General features: G+C 35.9%; 1 protein-coding gene across 7 annotated transcripts in view; it reads right to left on the bottom strand.

Moving 5' to 3' along the window:
* Window positions 1–8,168, bottom strand: part of sall1a (spalt-like transcription factor 1a) — a 203,370-nt gene extending 195,202 nt beyond the window's left edge. For 2 of the 7 annotated variants that reach the window (XM_055205673.2, XM_055205662.2), the window contains exons 1-2: window positions 7,931–8,144; window positions 1,950–2,031 (exon numbers count right to left, since the gene is read on the bottom strand). The gene's annotated coding sequence lies outside the window, so the exon portion shown is untranslated. Of the gene's footprint in view, window positions 1–1,888; window positions 2,032–2,654; window positions 2,720–7,930 lie in introns of those variants that run through there. The other 5 variants (XM_073859047.1, XM_055205700.2, XM_055205741.2 and 2 more) reach the window with 5 other exon arrangements.
* Between the last annotated feature and the right edge of the window lie 4,773 nt (window positions 8,169–12,941).

Here is a 12,941-nt window from a genome sequence, read left to right as displayed (position 1 = left end):
TTTCGGGTACAATCTAAAAATAAATTAATTTAATCATTTAAAACGAGTAAAACTATTAGTACCGACTGATTGCACTTTATGCACACATTCATGTCCTTTGACTTTAAACAATATGCACTGTCTATAACGAAAAAGGGAATATTTCCTAAAAACAAAATGTGCATCATTATGCCCAAATGTATTGTCTATAACAGCTAAAACAGGCCATGATTAAGTTATGGTGAGAGCATGATGGGGTGCTGTCAAAAGTAAGGTGGAAGTGTGTGGTCCAAAAGGTCTGGGAATCACTTACAGAATAAGCAAATATTTCAAATATTGGTATTTATACCACAGGGCTTTTGAATGCTTTATTCCGATTAGTTGAGATCTGTTCCACGGGTATGCATTATTTTTGATAACCGCACACCTGACCTATCAAATGTCTTAAAATAACTACCAGAGCAATGTTTGTGGGAATCGAGGTATAAGTGGAATAATTGACTCCATTTTTTTTTTTACTAATACACATGAATCATTTAATGGCTCGTCGTCAATTATTACTTAAAATAATAAAAAAATAATTATTAATACATGGATATATATATATATATATATATATATATATATAGGGGTGGGCGATAAACCGGTAGACATAATTAACCGGTAGAAAATTGTCAACCGGTAGAGATTTTGGACTATCGTTTCTATCGAGGTTACGTGCCCACGACACGCTCCTGTGCGCGTGGTCGCGAAAACGTAACGTTTGTACACGTATTAAAGCACTGCAGTTTTAAAACAAGTTATTTTAAGCCATTGAAACACAGACAACAGATCTGTATGCGTGCGTTCTTTCTGTGTGTCAGGAGCGGACAAGTCGCGCAGCCGCTGCTTTTTCTGTCTGTGAGGAACGCGCAAGTCGCGCGACTGCTGCTCATTAAGCTCGCGAGCATTTTTCCCGCTTTATTGGCCTTAAATACATATATGCGTCAAAATTCCCGTCTTTGCAAGCATCCTCATAAACACGACCAGTCAGGTCTTAAGAGAAAGTAAACAGCTAAAACAGAAAGCGCATGTGTGACAGTGTATTGGATCTGGACGTTGGTCTTAAAGGGGAAGTTACCTAATTTTGCTCCCGTCTGTCACTCGTGTTAATCAAACAGCATTGAGAGAAAATCTCTCACTGCTCCTGATTAAATCACTTTTCTACCTTAAATAAAAATATGTATAAGCTTATACATACATGCATAATTATTTATTATCATTCTTATATGACTGTTTATCTTCAGAGAGCTTGAGTTTTGTTTGCTTTTTATCTTCTTTCTATGCTTGTATATGTTTTTTGTGAGAAGTATGAACATTTCTATGGTATTAAAGATTTAAACCTTATAAAACATAAAAAAACCTCTACCGTGATACATATCGTTATCATGATATAAAATTAATCCTATCGTGATAGAAGATTTTGGTCATATCGCCCACCCCTATATATATATATATAAAATATTCTGTAGTGGTAAGTAACAGTCAGAATGTGTTTGAATGTGGGACACAAGTATACAGGCAGGTTAAAATGGAGCAAAGTTAATAAACACATTCGTGCAACCTGTCACACTGCTGCCCTCCTGTGGCATACATGACCAATGCTACACTCACACACATTATATGACATAATGTCAAGAATGTCAACTATACCTCCTGTCAAAAAGTTTATCACTGCTGAGAGCAGTTAGACTTGACAATAACATAAAATAAGATTAGAAAATGACATCACTCTAATGAAAAGCTTTTTGTTTTGAAAATATGATTTCTGAATTCTGTTTTACCAACTTTCCCTCACAATCGCTCTGGTCGCATTCTTCCTCCAGTGCTGTGCTTCTACTGACTGTCGTGATACCAACAGCTTGCCTACCTCATTCACTTCCTGCTTTGGCCACCCAGTTTTCAAAAACATTTGTAAAACGGCTGCCCACCTCGACCACCAAGACCCCCAGGTTCTTCTTTTGAGGGCTTTACAGAGTACACATCTGAAGGCGTAATGCTCCGGCGTACACCCTGGGGGAGAGAGTAACATATATTTTAAGTAATGTGTTTAGCAGCAAACATCTGATTATTTTCAGTTAGACTATGGCTAATGAATACCAACAAACATCTGCTCAATCTACTTTACATCCCACAGTGCTTTTCACTGTGTCCAACTGTCATACTCGAGCAGATCACAGGAGTAATGATGAACAGCTCATGCTAATTGCAGGTAATGTAAGTATATTGTTCCATGAAAGGTTTTATATGGACCGTGGAAAAGCGAGTTAAACCGAGCGGGATGGGGAAGATCGGGTATCCCTGCGTGTATACACAACGACAGACAGAACCTGGGCTCTCTTAACTTCTCCATCTCACCTTCCAGCCATCCATGACCCTCCAACCACCAGCCCCTCCCTTACCAGTAATCAGGTAACTCCCACATTAACTGGCAGGGAAACGGGTCATTAATATCTCACTTGTTTCCATCCCTGTTTACTCTATATATCACTGCCTGGCCGCTCTATTCACATCCATACATTACAACTATTCTGAGAATACTTCATTGTCAGCCGATGGCAGTCTCATTACTTATTAAGATAAGAGGAGAGATGCGACGGAGAGCTTTAAAAGCCTCCTCCCTCGATTTCTCTCACCTTTTCCTCTTTTCCTTCACTCGTCTTTCTCTTTCCCCCTTCAGCCCTCTTTTCTCATCCATGTTCACATTCACCAGCACTAACATACTTAAAGAAGACAGAAAAACAGAGCATATGTTTTGATACTGTGAGTTTAGAGAGGAAATCGAGTATATTTGCTTTTTATTCTGCGCTCGGCTCGCAAAGTGATGCACGAAGAGACCGTCCTGACCTCTCGTCCCCTTACTGGAGACTCTGAGACTGGAGCCTGCTCATCGGCCACTCGCACGCAATAAAACAGCTCATTCTCAAAAAGGACGTTAAAGAAAATACATTCCCATTACAATCACTGCATCACCGTATTCGTTTTCATTTGGTTTCAGAGCCATCAATGACAATGTCTTTTCTCTTTTGTCCTTTGTGAAATAATATAAATAAAAACTGAATAAAAAGAAACTACTGTAAATAGCTAACCTGCTTTATTGTGATACTGTATGTAATCTATATATTTAAGCTGCAATAAGCTACAATTGTAACCAGAAGTATTGACAAAGTTTGGGCAAAATGTTTGGATTTTTTCCAATAACTTACACAGTTATTAATGTTGCTTAAAAATAATAAAGCACAATGTTGAGTGCTTCCTCATCCTTAAATCGCTTTGAATAAAAGTGTCTGTTAAATGAATAAATGTAAAAATTCATTTTGCGCTACAAACATACAACATGTGTGAAGAGTCATCCGATACATAAATAATAAATCACACCTTAGAATCACACACACTTATAGAGACGTTCAGAGGCCAGTACAGAGGTCATAATAAGGTCAGGGAACTATCGTGTCTGGCATCCATTTCCTGTGTCCTGTGTCACAAACTGCTTTAATAAAGCGTTCTCGACTCAAAGACGAGGTCGTCTGGGTAAATGTGTGTGTGTGCCCTCTCTGATTTTATCTGCAGAAGAAGGATTGCTACATCACACACAAACTAACACATGAGAGAGAGTGTGTGTGTGTGTGTGTGTGTGTGTGTGTGTGTGTGTGTGTGTGTGTGTGTGTGTGTGTGTGTGTGTGTGTGTGTGACTGAGTAACTGCATGTCCGTACAGCATTAGTCATATGTGCTAGGATTTGTCAAATCAAACGTATGGTATTAAGTGTTTTGGTTTATACTTTTAGCAGTCGTTAATATTCTTTAAGAAATGTTACCACTTAAAATATCAGAACTATATTAAGGTGTCCTTTTAGTGTTTGTCTTAATTTAAGGTCAAACTTTTAATTTCTGCCAAACTACTTTTAAGTAAACTTGTAAAACTACTTGTAAATCTGACTGATCTGCATAGACAACATAGAATTCCTTTATTAAATAAACGTGATCCTGTCTGTAAAATCCAGGCTAAATTCTCAATCTAATTATGAGAATAATCAGTCCGAGTTGTTTTCAATCTTTGACATGACCTCATACTCAGTCAATATTACAGATATCAAGGGTGTATATTTCACAGAATGCTTTTACATTAAGTAAAAAGAAAAACTGTAAATCACAAAAAAAAACTTTTTAGCTGGGTTTTCACAGGCAGGGTCACAAGTGATAAATTAAGTTTTCTTTTGTCTCTTAAATTTATCAGATTTAGCAAAAAAAAAAAATCATTTAAAGATATACTTTAATTGTTACATCACCCTCTCATTGCCACTCAATTATCTCCATTTCATTTAAACCGTTTTAATTCGGAAAGGAAAAACAAAATACATTAAACATAGGCTAACATCATAAAATAAGGCTACGAGCAGGATTCAACACAAATAATTTTTTTATACTTGCCAGGTCGAGCCAGTTGGTTTAGGTTTTTACTTGCCCGGACAAAATTTTTACTGGCCCCACAAATTTTTTTTAAATTATATTTTAAAAGTCAAATATAATTGTATACATATGCATTGTATTCATCATTTGTTAAGACAATTGACACTTTTAAATGTAAACTCTAATTCTGAAATTTCACAATACTCTTATCATGATAAATAGTTGCAGATATATCAGGATTTAACTGTTACGTCAACTGGTAGAGCAAAAAGACATTAAGATGGCAGCGCCCTCTTATTATGGAAGATAATGAACCAATGTTAATAAAACAGTGTTATTAATAGGCTGTGTCGATATGTCTGCCGATGCGCTTAAAATTGTCTTCATTCATACGTCTCGCCATTAGGTTCAGTGGACCAGATGGCAGTGGACCAAAGGCAACCCTTTTAGACACCATGCACGCAATGTTTTGTTTACGTTACTTGCTTGTTCTAACAAAAATGGCTCCCAACTTGTCTGCTTTACCTCAAAACTGATGGTAAACTGCAAAACATTGCATAATTTCTTTTGTGTTTTACCCCAGTTAAACGTCTGCTTTCCAAGATGTTAAAATATTACGTTTTTGTTTGGCCTTATAATTTGATGGCGCTGTCGTCTTAATGTATTTTGCTCTACCAGTTGACGTAACATTACATGTGCAACAGGGTCCACAACAACCATTAGAGAGGACAAACCTCATGACATTGTCTCGACGGTAACATTGTATAAGAATACATACAGACAAACGGCCACATGCAGAAAATATATTTTAGTGACGGAAAGTAAAGCACTGGCCCGATCGGGCAAGTGACAATACTGTTTACTGGCCTGAGCATCTCTCACACTGGCCCCGGGCCATCGGGCAGTCCTTTATGTTGAGCCCAGTGAGTATACAGTACACTCTTAAAAAAAAGCTGAGTTATTTTCAACACAGGGACAAGCCCAGACGTTGGGTTAAATTAACCCAGAAAATGGTTATATTTAACCCAAAAATTTGTTAAAACAACCCAGCATAGGTAAAATTACAACCCAAGGGACTGAGCTCATCCCCTTAGGACACAACGCTGGGTTTAAAATAACCCAGCATTTTTAGGGTGTACATTTAGACATATTGGTAATGAAATTTTGTCTAAAAAAATGAGTTAATGATATTACCTGCATGCTCTTAATGCGCATATATATATATATATATATATATATATATATTCATCAAATACCAAAAAATGCTACTTTTCAGCAAAGTCCTCTAAGTGCACGACAGAGGAATTGGATGAAGGACATGTCATTCTGTTTCTTAATTTTTACAATTTTGATACTCATTATTTGAAATGTTTTTATTCACGCCTCTAGTGATTTTGAAACTGTTTAGTATGTCTTGTCCAAAGACGTTTTCTTTTAAGTTGAGGTTTTTGCTTTGTTTCATGCATTTAGAGGGTTTTGTAGCAAAAAAGTAAAATTTGTCAATTAAATGACTAAAGTGACATTTGTGAAAATAAGGCATTTCAATTATTGACTTATAACCTTTCTATTACTATTAAAGTGAAATTATTAAACCTAAACATAAAAGCCTAATAAAACAGCTCATTTACAAGAAAACATGTCAGACACACTTACAGGGTTTTGCATCTGAATTCCTACACAAAGTAAAATTTAAGACGTCTATCACTAATTAAAAAATTAAACAGTACTGTCTTCATTATGGTCACTCTGATGAGAACACACAACCACCAGAATGCTGCTCGTTTTTACATTTACATTTTGTAGGCAATTTTCTCCAAAAAGACTGTGCGTTGTCTAAAAATCGAACTGAAGATCTTTGTTCAGCTAAAATATTGCTCTACCAAGTAAATCAAAGGAAAGCTTATTATTAGACAATTTATAAAACAAATTAGATTTCAAAAAGGTGAGCCACTTGCTTTCGCAAGATGCAATTTCCATGCTGCTTTAAGACTCTTGCCATATTGGGCAGCGGAACACAAAAAAATGGCACCTTATACTTGTTCCTTTAATCAGCCGCTTGGATTTTTTTAGTATACACTATATACAGTATGCATAATTCGAAAGGCTCAAACCAAAGTGCATTTAAAGACACGCAGGCACACTTTTAATCACAAGGCCTTATGCAGTTTGATTACCACGTCATACGCCTTAATGTCTCCAACATGGCCCTGCTAGAGCTCCAGGCTGAGTTTAATTACAGGGGGCAGAGCCAAGCCTGGTCTTCAGTGCAGTGTGCCCACTCCGCGGGAGTCAAACACGTGCCATCCCCTCCTTAACACTCTTGTTTACCAAATGCCTAACACATCATGGAACCATTTAATCTTGCCCGAGTTGCACTTTTGGTAAATCATTTTTAAGCGAGTAGGTATATAAGTAGAAAATGACAGTATATACAGCATGGCTCCCCCTGTGGCAAAGTCCTTGAGATAAGAGAGAAGCATTTGCTGTGTTATAATAATAAGTGTTTTTTAGGCTATGAGGAGAGTAAAAGTTATAGTCGGATATTATTAAAAACCCATTATTGAAAACATTAACACAAATCAATACATTTAATAAGTCGATATCAACAGGCCATGGTTTCGAAAGGCAAAAATGAACAGAGATAAGCATGCAGTAACATATTTCCAGCATCTATGTGAACTTTTTTCTCAACAAAGCTGTTATGACATATTAAATATTGAAGCAGCCACAGGTACATTCTTCACCACTAAAAACACACATGCAACTTTCATTAAGGGAATACACAACAAAGACACACAGAGGAGACTTCTGATTTATAACATAAAGGAGCCATTTTACTCATCCCAACACGAGACCGTCTCACTTTAGTTCAGTCTCTATTGAGGTGTATGTGTGTGCTGGTCACCACATAGTATAACACATACAGAAACTGCACAGGTTTACAGTGCACTCAGCCTGTGATGCACATTACTCATACACTACCATTATCCTCCATCTCCACACAGGTCATCCATCATAGCAGGCCAGGGGGCAAGCCCCAAAACTCAGCATTTACTATTGGCCTGAGATAGATGAGGAAGTATTTCTGTGGCCATACATCAAACACAACTGATTTTAAAACACCTATAGCTGCCATTAAGCCACTGTCTGGTCTTAATATAACCATTCCTCTAGTGTTACAACCCACTGGACGATATCATAATGCGGTTTTGGGTTATTTACCCAATCACCCGACTGAAAAGTCAATTTATGCGGGTGAAAAGTAATGCTTGGGAACTGAGAACCCATCAACTTCCATAGTACTCTTTTTGCCTACTATGGTAGTGAGTGAGGCTCATAATTGGTTTGTTTACAAACGTTCCTCAAAATATCTTTCTTTGTGTTCATTAAAACAAAGACATTTATACAGGTTTGTAACAACATGAGAGTGAGAAAATGATGGCAAAATCTTCATTTTTGGGTTAACTATCCCGTTAACCTCATTAACAGGCCATGTATATTTACCTAAAGCTGGTTTTCTCTGTAGTCTGTAGCGTCTCGATTTTCGGGTAAAGTTCCTGTTTGATGATGTGTGTTTATAGTTTCAGCATCTTCCAACACATACAACAACAATGCTGAGAATGTGGTAGCCCTCTCACACTTACACACATAAACGCGCACAGTTGGTCTGTTTGGACGACGTCTTCCCCGTCTGACTTTACAGTACATGCCAGGACAAGGCCCTGCTACACCAGTGTTTAGGCTGTGCTGCCACCTAGAGGTAATCAAGAGTAAAAGCGCTTTAGCGCGACAACAGGATTTCAAGATATTACAGCATGGGTGGCTGAATGGGATGGAGCGAGCGAGCAAGAGAGAGAGCGAGCGAGCAAGAGAGAGAGAGAGGCTTCCACAGCACCCCTAGGGTATGACATTCATCTCTGTCTTTTTGCCAAATTTGATTTTAAATATTTACAATGCCATAAATCTTGGCTGAAACAAATTACCCACAAAGTGCTATTGTCTGAGAATTGGCTCGTAAGAAGGATGGCACCTTTAGAGGCTGCATCAATGTTTTATTTGGTGAAATATAAGACTATCAGGTGCACAGGCACTGCACTTTCTTACTTTAAACAGTAATGATAAAGTCAAAGCTTTAACTTTTTCACGGAGTAAATATAAACCTAAAGACCTTTAATAAACTCACTCTCTACTCTCATGTTACTCTTGTCAATTTTCTTTCTACCTGCCTTGTTTATTGTAATAGTAGTTTAACACATATAAACTAATACTGTAATATAAATTATTTAAAAAATAAAGTGAATAGGTTTTTCTTTGAGCAGAGTTTAAAAATGTAACATATTACATGAAAAATCAGTCACACCACACCTGCTTCACTTGATACACTGCAAAAATAACTTTTTTACTTAGTATTTTTGTCTTGTTTTCAGTAGAAATATGAAAAAAATGCTTTTTCTTGATGAGCAAAATGATCTAAGAAAATAAGTCTAGTTTATAGACAAAAAATATACAATTTAAGTAAATTTAAACTTATAACAAGCAAAAATATCTGGCAATGGGGTGAGAAAAAAAAATCTAAAAATAAACCCCATTGGCAGATAATTTTGCTTGTTTAAGCACAAATTCACTATAGTTTTTGTTTAAAAACTAGACTTATTTTCTCAGGTCGTTTTGCTCATCAAGAAAATACATCTTGATTTAAGAATTTTTAGATATTTCTACTGAAAACAAGACAAAAATACTAAGTAAAAAAAGTAATTTTTTGCAGTGTAATGCCATACTTACATAGTTTAGCACATGGTATACAACCATTTTGCTGTTGTTTTTATATATAAATAAATATTACCTATAACAGCAACAAACAAACAAACAAACAATCTAAGTTTACAATTGCAATGTTGGTGCAATAAGACCAAAATGTTAAGAGTTTATCTCAAGAGTTTTGTTTTATTAAGCATACACTATCGATCCAAAGTTTGAACAGATTAGACAAAACTTGGATATTTAAAAATATTTTGAACCTATTTATTAATACTTTAAATGGCTAAATTAGACCAAATAGTGAAGAAAATCTACTTTTCGATGTTTTACTTTAATCTGGTGGATTTGCCTTGATTCAATTGTTTTATGGTGTACAGTAAATGGCTTAAAACATGCACAAGAAAAAAGCATTCTTCATGGTGGGGTAAACAGTTTTAATTAATCTCTTGCCAATTAGAACATGAATAATCCTACCATCCCTGTGCATTTAGTTTGATGTGTGGGGCCTGGAAAACCTCCCCCTCATTAGTTTGAGATTGTTTTCCATCTCTAGTAATTGAAGGGCCTCGTGAGAAAGGAGATTTGAAATGCAAACCCTGGTAATCTGTCTCCCTAAGGTCAGCATTTAAGTATTTTCATGGAAGTATTCTGGATTAGAGGATTCGTCTGGTTCTTTTGATAACAGCAGATCATGGGGTTTGTTTATGTGTATCAGACTGAGGCTTCATTGCTTGTGCCTACAGTATATAATAAATATACCTTAGCTGATAAGTCTATATGGTTATATGTTAAAATTCACATATACATATCAAGATGAATTTCCTCCAATTGAAGGTAAATGCATTTTTACTTTGGTTTCTCCCTAAAGAATTTACTAAAATACAGCTTTTAGATAGCAACCTTTAAGTAATATTGTAATAAATGTCATTTGTCCAGTAACTACTGACTGTATACTTAGCAAAATAGTTGTTCAGTTTGCTAAACTACACAATAAAAGCAAAAACATCTAAACTCACTTTAATTGGACTTTAAAAGGCCCATTGACTGCTAATAACAACTAGATTGCAAACATGTTTAAATATTTATGCAACGTGTGGGACTCCCAGACTTTGATTTGCCATTATTTGTGGTAAACATCATGGTTGAGTAGTGAGCACTGACAGGGCAACATGTTATCAAAGGAAATGTTTAATAATTAAATACAGGTTTTAGTTTACAACAGACCCTGCAGTATGGCTATATGAGAGCTTATTTACAATAAACTAAAAACTATAAAATAGATTTTTTTTAATTATATAAAACATACATCAACCAAACCTTAAATCGAATGTCTCTTTATATATGAGTCAGACCTTCAGCAAAACAGATTCAAACGGTGTAAATACCAAATAAACATACAAATGTGTGCACAAACAACCTCACAAAAAATCTAATTAAAAACAGAATACCTACTATTTCCTATTTCCTTCTATTAATACTACAGACCACCACAGGATGGAGCCATTACTCAGTATTTTCCAATGAAAGCTTTACGATTGAGCACAGTGCAAAATGCATATAAAATCTGCATTATAATATGAAAGGTTCTGTGGATGTTTAAGGTTCTTTATAGAACCATACAGTCAAAAGTATTCCTTCTATCTATGGTATTGTGTTCCTTCTTTGTTTTAAGAGTGTATGATGTATTCAGTTACAATACAAACTGAAAAAGAAAGTTGGGATGAGGGTTAGGGATATGTGTGCCAGTTCCAGTTTTACAGATCTTGCTCCGATTTTTCAGCATCACATCAAAGGACAATGACTGTATGCCAACTGACAAAAATGTATTGATATATTAAAGAGTAACTAAACCCAAATCCAACTTTTTTAGTTAATGATCTGTAAGAATGATGCTTTATTAGTGCTGTTCATTGATTTTAGTAAGTTTTTTGACATTTGGATATAAAGTGTTTCAATACTACAATATATGGTGTAAAAACGTCTGAGTGCTGCCCTCCTCAAGTTGAACGGTGGCTACTGCAGTTGAATTTTCCTATTGGATGTTGGGTCCAAAAAAATAACTCGTGACGTAAGCAGGTTCAAGCTCACCACGCCCTTGTTACGATCTCACTTGGTACAAGCTTGGTTCGTCCCGTCTATCTCCGTTGGGATCTGCCCACTTTTCTTGCATTTTTCAAATATTGCCAGTGGGTGGAGTCAGGCTCTGACCAGGGTTTAGTTACGCTTTAACTAATGTGAGCAACATTACATTGTTTCCAGGAATGCAATTTACCAACAAAAGACACATTGCTTACATTTACCACTGCAAACAACATGAGAAGGACCTTATAGATTTTTAAATAAAAATGTAGTTTGGTTAAAACAATCACAAATATTATAGCCAATTTAACATTACTATATTTACTGGCAAGAGGAGAACTATCCCACACATTGTGGAGGTTTTTACAGTCACCTATGACTTGCTTACTGTGGAACTGTAAAGCCTAACAGTTAACTTAACTCAAACCATTTAAGTAAACCGGTTGCATTAGGCCATTTAAGTTTTCAAACACATACATTTAAGTACTGTGAACTTGAGTCATGTGCAATTATGCACTTATATTTAAGTAGTGTGAACTTAAATATAAGTGCATATCTGCATATGATTCAATTTGTTTAAGTTCACACTACTCAAATGTATGTGTTTTAAAACTAATGGAACCGGTTTACTTAAATGGTTTGAGTTGAGTTAACTTTTAGATTTTACAGTGTATTTATGATTATTAAAAAGGCATATATTTTGTACCATTATATTTAACCAACATTTAATACAGTTATTTCAAGGTGTAAAACAATTTGGTAAAAGCTTGCAACAATGCACATTTTTAAAAGTACTATAAAGTAAAAATCCAACTGAAGTCAACTGCTTTTAAGCAACTATGGTCCGATTCACGATTTTACATTTCCTTTGGTGTGTAGGTGTGTTTTAGTACATGTTAACGATATGTGAAAGGTACAAACCCCTAGGTAAATGATGATGTGAGCAACAATTTACTTCCTGGGCCGGTTAACGTGGACTCGACGGTTATTATCATAATTTCTCCCACTTGGACTCACAGCTCGTAAGTTAACTCCTGTTAGCTTTGCATTGTGAGCGAATCTTTCAAACATGGTTAGGAACGTCACATTTCCGGCTAATGTCAGAGGGATTCGGTCCAATCACAACGTACAGATTAGCTGGCCAATCAGGGACACAGAGCTTTTTAGATCGATGAGTTTTGTACAAAATCAAAGCATTTGAGGAAGAGCTGCAAAAATTTATGGTATGTGGAAAATAATGTGTTTTTTAACCATAAAACATGCAAACACATTGTATTATACCAAATACACAAATTGACATTGTTTTTAGCAATGAAATAGGTGCACTTTAAAGTTTTGAAATAATCAATAACAAAAAACGAAAGCAAAAAAACAAACAAACAAAAAACAATAAGGTTACTTCAGTAACCCCGGTTCCCTGAGATAACAGGAACGAGCATTCTCTGATTCCTATTGGTTCACGTCTTTGAAAATCACAGACCAATGGCATTCAAGCCCGCCTTTTCGGGCACAGCCATTCATCTATACAAGTCCGGGACGAACGCCATTCAGTATCCTGTTCTACTTTAGTGAGTTTGTTCTGTGGCGTTGTAGCATGGCCAGCTACGCAATGCTCGTTTTGGGTGTGGGAGCCATAGACTGTAAAAATAAAAAAATATGGATGTAGTGTCCGTGTCAA

The sequence above is a fragment of the Misgurnus anguillicaudatus genome, chromosome 21 (genome assembly GCF_027580225.2).
Source record: "Misgurnus anguillicaudatus chromosome 21, ASM2758022v2, whole genome shotgun sequence".
NCBI lineage: Eukaryota > Metazoa > Chordata > Actinopteri > Cypriniformes > Cobitidae > Misgurnus > Misgurnus anguillicaudatus.
This window is presented reverse-complemented; position numbering and strand designations above follow the sequence as displayed.